The following is a 15,102-nucleotide window of genomic DNA, read 5'->3' as shown; positions in this document are numbered from 1 at the left end:
CAAAATGATCACTGTGATATGTCTAGTTAACATATGTCACCATACAAGGATATTACAATATCAGGAATTCCCTGGCAATCCAGTGGTTAGGACTTCACGCTTTCACTACCGAGGGCCCGGGGTTCAATCCCTGGTTGGGGAAATACGATCCTGCAAGCTGCACGGTATGGCCAAAAAAAAAAAAAAAAAGATTACAATATCATTGACAATGTTCCCCACCCTGTACGTTTCATCCCTGTGACTCATTTATTTTTTAAGTGGAAGTTTGTACCTCTTAATCTCCCTCCCATATTTCACTCATCCCCCAACCCCCCTCCCCTCTGGTAACCGCCTGTTTGTTCTCTGTATCTATGAGTATGTTTCTGTTTTGTTATGTTTGTTCATTTGTTTTGTTTTCTAGATTCCACATCTAAGTGAAATCATATGGTATTTGTCTTTGTCTGACTTCTTTCACTTAGCATAATCCATGTTGTAACAACATTCCTTTTATGGCTGCAGATTTCATTCCTTTTATGGCTGCAGAAATACCATTATTTTTAATGAATATATAACATTTAATTGTTGAAAGTCCTTATTTTTTTGGAAATCTAAAATATTACATTTATAGCAGAGGGTAAAAGCTGAGAAACTTAGTATGCTTTTACTTTCTTCCTCTCATAGCATTAGTTACATCCTAAGATATTAAAACATAATATAGTATTTTAGACCGACATTATTGCTACTTAATTTTTTATGTCCTATTGCCTTTTTTCAAGGATAGTTTTTGATGTATGTACTGTTTTATTGAACATATTCAAATAATATATCTTCCTCCTTCCCTTCCTCCCTTACTTCTTCCTTCTTCTCTCTTTTCTCTATTTCTCTCCTCCTTCTTGTTACATGGCTTACCAGCATTTTTTTTTTTTTCCTTTCACATGAACAGTAAATCTGGATCACAATATTTTTTCCTTGAAACTTTGTCTGTGTTGCTTCTTTGTTTTCTGAACTACTGTTTTGGGAAAGAAAAAAAAAGATTGTTTTTTCTTTGAATGTACATCTTAAGAATAATTTTAGTCTTAGAAATATGTAAAAACTCTTTGAAAATCTATCAGTTTGCTTCTTGAATAAACTGTAGAGTCAGTTGAACTATTGATGAAACTTCCAAAAAAAGACAGCAAAAATGTATTATTTCAAATGCTGCATAATTAAAAGTCTAATCCTTGCTAACACTTGGCAGTATTTTAAATTTTAGCCATTCTGATGGGTACATAGTCATATCTCATTGTGATTTTAATTTGTGTTTTCCTGGTGGCTAATGATATTGAACATCTTTTCATGCTCATTGGCCATTCCTTTAACTTCTCTTTTAAAATGTCTTAACTGTTTTGTCTATTTTTTGTTGGTTTGTTTTACTTCTTCTTATTGATTTAAAAGTTATTTTTATATTTAAATACAATCTTTTAGCAGATATTTGTTTCACTTTAAGAAACTGAATTGGAAATTATAGCCAAATATATGGGTGTGATTTAATGAAAAAGGATTTATGTAACTCCAAACTGTGATATACATAAAAACGTTGGCAGGTGAATAAGCAGTTACATGTTTTAACCTGAAATGTTTAGTATACGTGTATTCATTTCCTATTGCTGCTGTGACAAATTACCAAAACACAGTGGCTTAAAACAGCACAAATTTATTATCTTACAAGGTCTGTAGTTCACAAGTCCAAGGGTCTTACTGGGCTAAAATCAAAGTGTCAGCAGGGGCACTTTCCTTTTGGAGGCTCTTGGAGAGACTCCATTTCCCTGCCTTTTCCATCTTTTAGAGGACTCCTACACTCCTTGGCTTGTGGCTCCATTCCACCATCTTCAACGACAGCCACAAGAGGCTGAATCCTTCTCATGCTGTCGTCTCTCTGGTTGTTCCTCTTTTGCCTCTCTCTTCCAATTATGAGGACCCTTGTGATTGCACTGGGCCCTCCAGGGTAATCAGGGATAATCTTCCTATGTTAAGATCATCTGACTAACAACCTTAATTTCATCTGCAATCTTAATTTCTCTTTACCAATATAACAGCATATTCATGAGTTCTGGGAATTAGGATGTGGATATCTTTTGGAGGCCATTGTTTTGCTTAGCATAGTATATATATTACTAATGCTTAAGATTTCTCCATATTCTTTTTTTTTTTTTTTTTTTTATTAACACATGAACTTCTGGTCCCAATTGTATCAGGTAAGAGGACTTGTATAGTATCTGAGGGAATCTGACAATGCAACAGAGATGAGTATGACGGCTACCTTTGAGGGAAGGTAGATGAGCACCCTGGGATGGAGCATCTTGGAAAGGGACAGGGCCCCGGAACCCAGGTTCTCCAGTTTCGCTGGGCACACTTTTTTTTTTTTTAAAGATTTTTTTTTTTTGATGTGGACCATTTTTAACGTCTTATTGAATTTGTTACAATATTGCTTCTGTTTTATGTTTTGGTTTTTTGGCATGAGGCATGTGGAATCTTAGCTCCCCAACCAGGGACTGAACCCAAACCCCCTGCATTGGAAGGCGAAGTCTTTACCACTGGACCACCAGGGAAGTCCCTCACTGGGCACACTTTTTGATCCCTCCCACTCAAGGGAACTAGAATACTAAAATATGGGAGGCAGGAGGAACACTTAATTAAAAATGATACAAACTTATCCTATTTAGAAGATTTATTGGAGGATGGTATTAAAGTAGATCAAGGAGAACACAAGGAATCATGACAGGAACGAGGTAGGGAGAACACTGGTCACTTTTACTCAACTTTGGTGGAAAAGACATTCCACATCTGGCATCAAGCATCACGCTCCCTGAGTGGAGGATTCAGGGAGGTGCTCAGGAGGAGCACAATTCAGGAACACGGTGGGACAATGACAAACTCTCTAAGAAAGGATGAGTGACATAGGGCAGGAAGTAGTTCTGCTGGTGGAGGCTGAGCCTGAGAATTTCTTACCAGATCTCACAGTCTTAACTGGATGTTCAGGTTGATGTGGCCTGGGCGTGGTGGTTTACAGTATAGTTGGGGGTTATACTGGTGTGTGATATATGAATGATATAAAGGTCAAAATATAATCAATGCATCAAGTCCACTACTGTACAGCACAGGGCACTCTACTCAATATTCTGTAATAACCTATATGGGAAAAGAACCTGAAAAAGAATGGATATATGTACATGTGTAACTGAATCACTTTGCTGAACACCCGAAACTAACACAACATTGTAAATCAACTGTACTCCAATATAAAATAAAAATTAAATTAAAAAAACTTTTTTCAAACTAAAAAAAATCCTCACAGAAACAAACAAAGCATCAAGTCCATGACTATAAACTTCTGATCACTCACTAAGGCCGCCATACTACAAGTCTTATAAATGGACATAAGTGCACTGTACATGCATTATACAGGCATGTATAGCTCCAATTGAGAACAAAGCAGTACCTGTCTTAATGGTAGCCAATTGTCTCCTTCTTCTCTGCAGTTTGTTGTTAAAAGTCTTTTATCTCTTTATTGCAAACGTACCTCCTATGGAATGGAGGAATAGTCTCCAGGAGTTCCTGGCTCCTGCTTTAGAAGGATTGAGCCTCCTGATCAGACAGCAGGTTGCCTTAGAGTGTCCACATTCTCCCGGGGCCTAGGAGGCTGAGTGGCATGACCTTGCCTTCCTCACTTTTGAGCAGTTTACCTCCTGAGTATCTGAATGTCTCCTGGGCAGCAGAGAGGTCCCAGGTCAGTCCCAGAGGCCTGAAGAGACCAAGAGAAGAAAGTGACTGCATTTATCTGAGGAGGAGTGATCCACACTAGAAGCAGCAAGTGCGCTGTTATAGCTGCAAAGAGGTTAGGTATATAAAAAGAAAATTATGTAGGATATTATCAATATTGTAAAAATTAAAGTAAACAGAATAAATGAAAAATAAGGCTCTTTTTCTGAAGACTAACTGGAAAACAATACTTCTAAGAATTTAATTTCTTAGCTACTGCTCTCTCCCTCTGTCTCTCTCTGTGTGTCTCTCTCCTTTCTTCCTTCATTTTCTCTACTCTCTTGATTGGCTGCTATTATGTGAAAATGCAGGCTACAAAGAATCCTCTCAAACCCTGGAGAAATTATTGTAGTGTTCAGTTGGTAATACTGAGCTGTTTACCTGTTTCTCCCGTTAAAGTCTATTGTCTAGGATCACTGAACCAGAGCAAATAGAGTAGACACATGGTTAAAGTGTTAGCGTGAAGAGCAGCAAAAGCTATCAAACACAATTTCTGATTGCCAGGGAGGCTGTATGTTCTGAGGTTTCATTCTGTCGCTTGGAATCAGGGCTGCAGTCTATGCTCTGATAGCCCCCAGAGCCTCATAGGCAGCCCCCTCCTTTGTGGTTATGAGTCCAGAGGCACATGGGAGGTGTGTGCACTATATTCTCTTGTCCATTGCTCAGATTTTTTTTTTCAGGTGCCACACAAAACTTCCTTCTTTCATCAGTCAAAACAAAACAACAAGAACAAAAAACTCACTTGTAAACTGATTCAGGCAAGTTACTTCCTTTTGGCCTCCAATTATTTCACCAGACATTTGGATCTCAACGTGGGCCCATTTGTTATGAATAAAACATTCATCATGCTCGCATGCATATGGATTTCTTATCACTTTGGTTTAGTGTTGAAACAAAAGGCTGCCCTTTAATTAGAGGCTTCTAATGAAATATTAAAGCTGTGTTAGTGACTCTTCACTTAATCACTTTTCATGTGGGCAAGGTTTGGTTTGTGGTTTGGTAAATGTCAAGGATACTAGTTATGGTGATTTTGGATGACTCTCAATGGTTCTCTGAATGTGAGCAGGGCCCATCTGGCCTTTTGAAGATTTCAGCATATGAATAGGCATTGCATATTCAGTAACCACTTGCTAGATTCAAACTGTAACTAGCATTCACACCACTCGAAGGCCCTGGTTTTCTATTAGTTCTTTGTAGTTGGCAGTAAATCTCAGAGCAGATGTTTTTTCTTTGGCCTTGATGCATGTAAGGTAGAGAGAGCAGGGTAAATCTAGCTTTCCATGTGAATCTTCACCATCTTTAGTCCAGAAGAAAAAGACCAAGTACTTTTGGAAAGCAGTGTAGAATCCCCACAGGATAAAGTTCATTTAAGTAAGTGATAAATGAATATGTAAGCTATTACATTAAGACTACAGTAAAAAAGGATGATGTAATTCTCAGCAGAGGAAAGTCGATGTTTTGGAAACTTTTGTCTTTCTTGCAGTTTGAGTTACCAGAAGGTTCACTGGCATGCCCGTATAGGATTGTATCACTCACATGCCATTATTCTCTGGATCTGGTATCGCTCGATGCCAAAACCACATAGAGTGCTTTTAAGGTAAAGTCTAAAAAATATAGATACTAGCTGACCTGTAACTAACAGTAAAGTGTTACTTTATTTGAGAGTCTCTCAATGCTATGACACAAGGCTCACCTTATGGTCTGCAGTTATTTGTGTTAAGTCTCTCATCTTATTTAAAAATTGACAATCTGAATGAATATGTATTTTATTTATCTATTCCAATAGTTCTATGAGGGAGAGAGGGCAGGTGTTACTGTGCGTCTATGGTAAATTAGGGGTCTATCATGACCTGTGAAGGCTCTGAGATTTTACCCTACATGTAAGCTGATGAGCTAGCTGTTATGTTCTCTGGGTGCTGGTAGCAGACATAAAACTCCTAGGTCAGAGACAAAGGCAGCACAGCAAACAGCATGAGAATGATGGCAGCTCCATTTCTCCATGTCCTCCAGATCCCACGGGATGACATAGACGGACCTAGATGGATGCACATGCAGGGGATTGTGTCATAGGAGAGGAATTTACTGTTTTTATAGTGAGCGCTAAGCAAACCTGCTCTTTGTTTGTGTGGAGACATTACCTTATCCTTCAAAGTTGCTTGCTGCAAAAACAATTCGGAGAAATAGCCCAGATAAAGAGTCCCCAGGGCCTTACATTCTTGGCACACCCAGAAAAATGTGCAAGGGTATTCACAGCCCATGGGATTGCCTCTCTCAACAGAGGCAAGGTTGAGCTAATGCTCAAAAGCCAGGTTTTCTGATGCTAGATTCAGTACTTTTTTGTTAATGTCAATTAATGTTAATGTTAATGTCCCTAATGTTTATACTTATACCAAAATGAATGCTAAATACCAATACCAATAATTTATAGAGCATTAGCCCTACACCGGAGACTGTGGGTGCGAATTTATAAACATTATCACTAAATCTTTTTACATCCCTGGAGAGTAGGTACCATGTTCTCCTTTAAAAATTAAAAAAGAGGCCCAATTGACTACATTTCCTATGTTCACACAGCTAGAAAATGGTAGACTCCAAAGCTCATACTGTTTTCAGAGGCCCAGATTGCCTCTTTTGTGGATATAAATTTAGCGGCACCAGCAACTCTCTATATCCAACTATTTCATTCACAGCCTTGCCAATCCTTGGAACCCTCACCATTAGAGATTTGGTCTTCTTTTTAAGAATCTGTTTGTTGTTTAAAATCCAAATTCCTTGGAAGGAGTAACAATGTCCCATCAGTCACTGTATACTTGAGAATGAACAAGTTGAAAAGGTTCTTTCACGTTTGTAAGTGCAGATGAAGTAGAGGGCAGACAGACGTGAAGATATAGGTGTTGTTTTGGGAAGGAAAGGCTACCACAAGGAGAGAGGTCAAGGACTGAAAGAAAGTTGGGCTAAAAATAGGAGCACTGTCCACCACAGCATCTGGGCAGTGTGCTTCGTGCTTCAGCCATGCTATCTAATGGCTGGATATTAAACATGAAGACCACACCAGGACTTGAAAATCAGCATGTAGCTGATTCTGTTTCAAATGTCTACTTTACAGAAGCAGTTCTGTAGCCCCAAGGGTGTAGGCTTTGGAGCCAGAGGGTCTGAGTTTAATCCTAACTCACCTAATTCTCAGGGGTGTGATCTTGTATATTTTCCTAAACATGGTACCCCAGTTTCTTCATTTATGAAATTTGGATAATAATAGGGTTGTTATGAAGATTAAATAACTTACTAGGGTTAAAGCACTTAGAAGAAAACTTGACATTTAGTAAGCACCTGATAAATACAAACTACTATTATTATATGTTCTTATTTAGGCCACCTAAAGTCTTTTTTGGAATGAGAGATAATATATAAAACAAGAATATTTTAAAGACATAACCTCCTTTAATTTATTATAAGGTAATGTTAATAGTGTCTTCTTCTTTATGATTTTTGACTTACATGAAATTCCAGAAATAACTGAGAAATGCTCGATTAAGTTCAATGCCAGTTACATAAAAATAATTATTTCTTGAATAAATTACAGCTAATTTAAGAATAAAATCAACTGCAATTTTTTTGCTTACAAAAGCATTGCTTTGTTGATTTGACATTTGGAAATTCCTATTTTGTATCAGTACTGTGCTGGTTTCTAGGCAGAGCACCCCTGTGAAGACAATGTAGACCTTCTACAAGGAGCCTAGTCTAGTGGAAAATACTGAGAGGAACAGATTAGTATTTTTAAAGCAAGAAAATTGTAGGAGATAAAAACATAAAGAAGGAAAGACAAATCACACATAATTTCACCTTCCAGAAATAACTCACTCTTTACAATTTTGATTTTTTTTCAGCCTTTTCTTATGTATGAATTTTTTAACATGTACACTATATATATGATGTGTATCCTGCTTTTTTCTTAACATTATATTGTATTCATTTACTCATCACTAAATAATTTTAGGAAACATGATTTTAACAGCTGGTGTTATCTCACATGCACATATCACAATTCATTTCAACATCACTCTCCTTGTTGTAAATTTAGGTTTCTAGTTTTTCACTAGACTATAGCTAAAACATGAGAAATATCTTCTATATAAGTCTTTGTGTGAATCTCTGATGTTTTCTGCAGCATAATAACTCATTAAACGAGTGCAAATAATACATAAGTATTAAGAAAGGAAATTACTACTTAAAAATTATGACATAGATGTTGCCAAGTTCCTTGTAGTAAGTTTGTATCAATTTGCACTATCAGTAGTATAAGCAAAGGTAAATTATGCTGCATTCTCAGTAATACTGGCTTCATTTTATTTTTGCCAATTTATAAGTAAAAATGATATATCATAGTTTTAATTTTCATTTCTTTGGTCACTAGGTGAATATTTTTTGTCCATTTGTGTTTTTATTTTAGTTATTTGAATAAAATTGAGGTTTTCACTCCTTTTTTGGCCCGTCAAATGTCCTTTTATTCTGAATTGCATGTTAATGTTCTTTGTCAAGTTTTTCTTTGCCATATTCACTTTTAATTGAAATTTATGTAATAAGAACATTAAAACTTTGCCACATGTGTGGAAAAGTTTCTCCCCATTTCATTTTTTTCTATCTGCAGAGAGAAGAAAAGAACAAACTTAGAGAGAAGCAGATTGACAGACTGTGCAGGCCCTGAGAGAGATAAAAAGACTGTCTGTAAGGTAGCGGTAAATCTTATCCCCATTATACAGATGAATAACGGGGATAGAGAATTTGTAAATATCAGAGGCAGCCAGTAAATCTGTCGATTGCAAATCTCTCATACCCACAATAACTATGTGGGTAGGAATTGTAGAGGAGTGGGTCTGACATGATTAAATTTATCTTTATCACTGTATTGTATTATTTTACTGGTTATAATTAACAAGTATTTATTAATTTTTCTGTTTGAAAGAATATCAATTAAAGGAAGTGTAGTGGATGTAGTAAATGCTTCAGTGCATGTCTGTATCTTTGTGTTTTTTTAACATTTTATTTTATTTTATTATTTTTTAATATTTATTTATTTATTTGGCTGCACTGGGTCTTAGTTGCGGTACACAGTGTCTTTGTTGAGGCATGCGGGCTCTTCGTTGCGGCATGCAGGATCTAGTTCCCCGACCAGAGATTGAACCCGGGTCCCCTGCATTGGGAGTGAGGAGTCTTAACCACTGGACCACCAGTGAAGTCCTGTCTGTATCTTTGTTTACTTGAAAAAACATGTATTCTGCTGTAGATGTGTGGAGTGTTTTATAAATGTCAATTAGATCCTGTTAGTTGATGGTGCTGTTATATCCCTCAATGTCCTTATTGATTGTGTTTAGTAGTTCTATCAATTGTTGAGAGAAGAGTGCTAAAAGTCTCCACTTGTAATTGTGGATTTGTCTGTTTCTCATTTTAGTTCTATCAGTTCTTGTTTCACTTATTTTGCAGCTCTGTTTTTTGGTGCATACATGTTTAGAATTGCTGTATCTCTTTGCTGGATTGACCCTTTTACCATTATGTAATGTTCCTCTTTGTCCCTGGTAATTTTCTTTGTTTGAAAGTCTACTTTTTTCTGATATTAATATAATCACTATTGCTTTCTTTTTATTAATGCTTGATATATCTTTTTCCATCATTTTATGTTCAATGAGTTATAATTAAAGTGAGTTTTTTTAAGACAGCACAGGAGTTTGGTCATTTTTGTTTTTATCTATTCTGTCAATCTTTGTCTTTTAATTATATATTTAGACTATTTACATTTAATGTAATTTTTGATATGTTTGTGCTTAAAATTGTCATTTAATAATTTGTTTTCTGTTTTTCATTTCTCTATTTTCTTTTCCCTGCTTTTTTGTGAGTTACTTGAACAAATTTTAGAATTTTTGACTTTGATTCCATTTTGATTCAGGTATAGTGTTTTTGAGTGCATCTTTTTGTATAGATTCTTTTAGTGATTGCAGTTATGCGTACATAAATTATCACAGTCTACTGGTGTCAACATTTTTGTAGTTCAAGTGAAGTATAGAAAATTTACCTCCATTTTGGTCTCTTTAATCTCCATTCATATAACATAACATAATATAATATAATATAATATAATATAATATAATATGATATAATGTGATATAACATAATATTTTATAATATTATCTTAAAAAATAAGAAAAAGACTCTGAAAGGTGGAGTGGAAAAGGCACACTATTTAGGGATCTTGGATTCAAGGAATGAGACAGTGATGAGTTCCCTGAGATTCCTTTTTGCCTCCCATACATTCCAGTTTGGGTGTTGGAGAAGGCTGCACCCAGGAAAGATCAATGACCACAGATTAAAAGCCCACAGAAAAGCCTGTTCTCTCTAGGTGGGAAAAAAGCAATTTAGCAAGACAGAAAACTGACAATAACCACCTATTCCAACCAAACATCATGGAAAAACACAGGTGCTCTGCTACCCCAGTCAGCAAAGACTGAGTAGGGAGCCTAAATTTCCACTCTCATTTGGTAATAATAAGACTTTATATTAAATTTTATTTATATCAAATTTATATTATAATATGATTTTTATTCTAAATGTGTTGAAGTTCATTTCATGGCTCAGAGTATAATCTATCTTGGTGATTGTTCCATGTGCACTTGAAAATAAATTTTGCTGTTAGGTGGAGTGTTCTATACGTTATTCAGGTTTAGTTGGTTGATAGTGTTGTTTAGTTCTATAATACTTAATGATTTTATGTTTACTTGTTTTATCAGTTACTGAGGGGAGTATTGAAATTTTCAACTGTAATTGTGGATTTGTTAATTTCTTTCAGTTCCATCAGTTTTTGGCTCATATATTTGAAGCTCTGCTGTTAGATGCATACTTTATTGGAGGATTGACTTTCTTATCATTATGTAGTGTCCCTTTTTATCCCCAGTATTACTTTTCTTTCTGAAGCTTACTTCGTCTAATATTAATATACTTACTCCAGCTTTCATTTGTATAATGTTTGCATGGTATATCTTTCTTCATCCTTTTCCTTATTATCTATATATGTCTTTGAACTTGAAGTAGATTTGTTGTTGATAGCACATATTTGAACCTTGCTTTTTAAAATCCAATTTGAAATTTGTTTTGAAAATTAAATTCACATTTAATGTGATTATTTGTAAGATTGGATTAAAACTTACTTTTTTTCCTAGCTATTTTCCATTTCTTCTCTCTGTTCTTTGCTCCCCTCCCCCTTTTCTGCCTAGAGCATTTTCAGTGTTTCTATTTTATCTCCTCTATTAACTTATTATTTATACTTCTTTAAAAATTTGTTTTAGTTGTTAAACTAGGGCTTATCATATACATATTTAAGTAGTAAATCTTCAAATGATATTATACTACTTCATATGTACTGTATGGACCTTCAACTGAATATTCTTAATTCCTCCTTCCCATCCTTTGTGCTACTGTCATACTTTTTACTTTTTCATAGGCTATAAACATAGAATGCATTACTATTACTTTTGTTTTAGAATAATTGAAAATAAGAAAATGTTAATTTAATTTTATCTTCATTTATTCCATTTAATTTATTCTTGTTTCTTTCTGGTAGATCCAATTTTCAGTCTGATATATTATTTCTGCCTGAAGAAATTTAACATTTTTTGTAGAGTAGGTATATTGGCAATAAATTTCCTTAGTTTTTGTCTGAAGGTATTTGTTTTCCCTTCGTTTTTATTTATTTATTTATTTATTTATTTTTGGCTGTGTTGGGTCTTCGTTTCTGTGCGAGGGCTTTCTCTAATTGCAGCAAGCGGGGGCCACTCTTCATCGCGGTGCGCGGGCCTCTCACTATCGCGGCCTCTCTTGTTGCGGAGTACAGGCTCCAGACGTGCAGGCTCAGTAGTTGTGGCTCACGGGCCTAGTTGCTCTGTGGCATGTGGGATCTTCCCAAACCAGGGCTCAAACCCGTGTCCCCTGCATTGGCAGGCAGACTCTCAACCACTGCGCCACCAGGGAAGCCCCCTTCGTTTTTTTTTTTAATTTAATTTAATTTTTGGCTGCATTGGGTCTTTGTTGCGGCACGTGGGCTTTCTCTAGTTGTGGTGAGTGGGGGCTACTCTTTGCTGCGGTGCACAGGCTTCTCATTGCTTCTCTTGTTGCGGAGCATGGGCTCAAGGCGTGTGGGTTTCAGTAGTTGCAGCACACAGGCTCAGTAGTTGCGGCACGTGGGCCCTAGAGTGCGTGGGCTTCAGTAGTTGTGGCTTGCGGGCTCCAGAGTGCAGGCTCAGTAGTTGTGGCACACAGGCTTAGTTACTCTGCGGTGTATGGGATCTTCCAGGACCAGGGCTCGAACCTGTGTCCCCTGCATTGGCAGGCAGATTCTTAACCACTGTGCCACCAGGGAAGTCCCTGTTTTTCCTTCATTTTTGAAAGATATTTTTGCTGGATAAAGAATTCTGGGTTGAGAGCAGTTGCACTCCTGGGTATATATCTGAGAAAACAAAAACACTAATTTGAAATGATATGTTCACTCCAATGTTCATAGCAGAGCTATTTACAATTGTCAATATATGGAAACAACCTAAGTGTTCATCAATAGATGAATGGATAAAGAAAATGTGGAATGTATATTCTCAATGGAGTTCTACTCAGCCATAAAAAAGAATGTTTTGCCATTTGCAGTAACATGGATGGACTTGGAGGGCATTATGCTAAGTGAAATAAGTCAGACAGACATATACTGTATATCACTTATATGTGGAATCTAAAAAATACAACAAACTAGTGAATATAACAAAAAGAAGCAGACTCAACAGACAGAGAGAACAAACTAGTGGTTACCAGTGAGGAGAGGGAAGGGGGAGGGGCAATATAGGGGGAGGAGATTAAAAAATGGTTATTATGGGATTATATGAAATCATGTGTGTGAAACTTTTGAAAATTGTAAAGCAGTATAGAATTTAAAGACTCTTTCATTCAATTAAAAAAAAAATAAAGTGAATCCATATCAAAAGGGGGAGGCTTATTACCATGAAGAATATTTGCTGAATCAATAAATGAATTCAATATTAAAAAAAAGAATCCTGGGTTGACAGTTTTTCTTTCAACATTTAAATGGTGTTGTCTTCTAGCTTGGATGTTTCTGATAGAAGTTTGTTGCAATTCTTGTCTTCATTCCTCTGTATATAATGCTTCTTTTGAAGAATTTCTCATTGTCTTTCTTCTTAACACTTTGAATATGATAGGTCTATATATTTTTTAAATGTGTCATGCTTGCTGTTCTCTGGACTTCTTGGATTTACTGCTTCATAACTATCATTAATTTGGAAAACTCTCATCCTTTATTTCTTCAAGTATGTTCTTCTGGCCCTTTTTTCTTTCTTGTCCTCTGGCATTTTGTTCAACAGCTCTTGGATGTTCTATTAAAATTTTTTTTCATTCCTTTTTTCTTGTTGGATTTCAGTTTGAGTAATTGCTATTGACTTTTCTTCAAGTCTATTTGTTCTTTCAAGTGTCAAGTCTATAGATGAGCAGTTGAAGGCATTCTTTATCTCTGTTACTGTCTTATTTATTTCTAGCGTCTCTCTGATGAAATTACCCCTCTGATCTTAGATGTCTTCTACCTTTTAAATTAGAACTTTTAACATATTAATCAAAATTATTTGAAATTCTCTGCCACATAGTTCCAATATCTGGGGCAGAAGCTAGATTTTGTATAGGGTTTTAAGCTGTGCTCAGAGTTGCTTATCACTATGTAACTTTGTAGACAAACATCACAGACCAGCAAGTTGGGCAGCTTGTTGGGAGTAAAATTGAAAAAATAAAACAGAGGAAACATTCCAGCACTCTCTTTGTTAGAATTTTATTCTCACTAGAATACTTAAATGTGGTAAACCTAGTTCCATAGCTCTAAATTCATAATCTCTTCATCACAAGAGCTTTATCCCTCCTCTAGCGCTTAAACAAATGTTCTGAACATTAATTCAAGTATAATTTTTAAAGGAGTATATTATAGGTTCTTTTTGACCTAATTTGTTAAGAATGTTTCTTTTTTTCTGTCATAATCTTCCCTCACTAATTTCTACAGGTAATATGTCTTTAGAAAATGCTCCTAAGGCTACAACACATGCCAGACAACTAACATCAAGATTTTTTCAGAATGCAGTGGTGTTTTTAGTTTTTGAAACAGTCAGCTGCAAAAATCATGTGGGTGGCTTTGAAGCATAAACATACACACAAATAATGTGATAGTTCTTTCAAAAAAGACTTGGAATATTTTGCTCATCTTGATATTGGGGGGTATGTTCTTGCTTTTTTTGACATGTGGATAATATAAGCTTTATTTCACAAGCTGTTCACCCATCTACCCACCCATTTATCCACTCATCCATTCGTTTATACAACAAACATCTTCTGAATGCCTATCTGCCAAATACTTCATGAATAATACAAAGATGCTTCTTGCAGGGAGTTTATCATTTACTGGAGGAGATAAGATGTAATGATAAGGAAGAATGATACACAATAAAGTGTGATGTTGTCACTGTTCCCTAGAAGAAGAGTCTATGTGGAACACCCGTTTGCCCTTTCAATTGCTAACTAATTTCCTGCCCACATTCTCTCCTGTGCTCAGTTGCACAACTCAAATTCAATAAGAATGAGACTGTTGGAGTTCCTTTCATGTTCTCTGGGGTTAAAAATCTCTCCCTGATGTACATGCACAATCCCAATAATATTTATGAGAGTTACTAGTGCCAGCAGGAGGCTCTGCCGCTGAAACGGTTGGAAGACATTTGAACAGCTTTTCAGTGAAGATTAATGGTTTCAGAAAAGAAAAAAATAAATCTTGGTCTGTTAGCTGGAAGTTAACTCGAAGGGATATAACAGAAGAAAGCCAGCGAGGATACTTCACAAGCGAGGTGTATTTGAGGAGTTTATGTTGGAACTGAAGCTTTGATGAATTACTTGTATAATGCTACTGACAGGAAGATGTCAAAGTTGGTGGATAACAACAGAGAAATAATGAGAGTTACTATTCCAGAATGCCAAAGCACACCAACAATCCATTTCTCCAAGAAAATAGTAAGCAAGTACATTTCTTTGGGTTAAATTCATTTGCCGAGAAAGACTTAGAAAGAAAGCTGGCCAAGGTGGAACTGCTGCTGTAAAGAAGATGCAGATTATACTTCCAATAATGACTCAGGCTTTCAAACTTCCAGTGAGCACAGGATCCTGCAATTAAACAGTGGCACTTTCTCTGTCTTTTTGGTCTTCCCCATCTCTCTGGGTTGAGAATCTAGATGGAAAAACACAGTGAAGAATGAAGTA

Source organism: Eubalaena glacialis, chromosome 9 (genome assembly GCF_028564815.1).
Source record: "Eubalaena glacialis isolate mEubGla1 chromosome 9, mEubGla1.1.hap2.+ XY, whole genome shotgun sequence".
NCBI classification, from domain to species: Eukaryota; Metazoa; Chordata; class Mammalia; order Artiodactyla; family Balaenidae; genus Eubalaena; species Eubalaena glacialis.
This window is presented reverse-complemented; position numbering follows the sequence as displayed.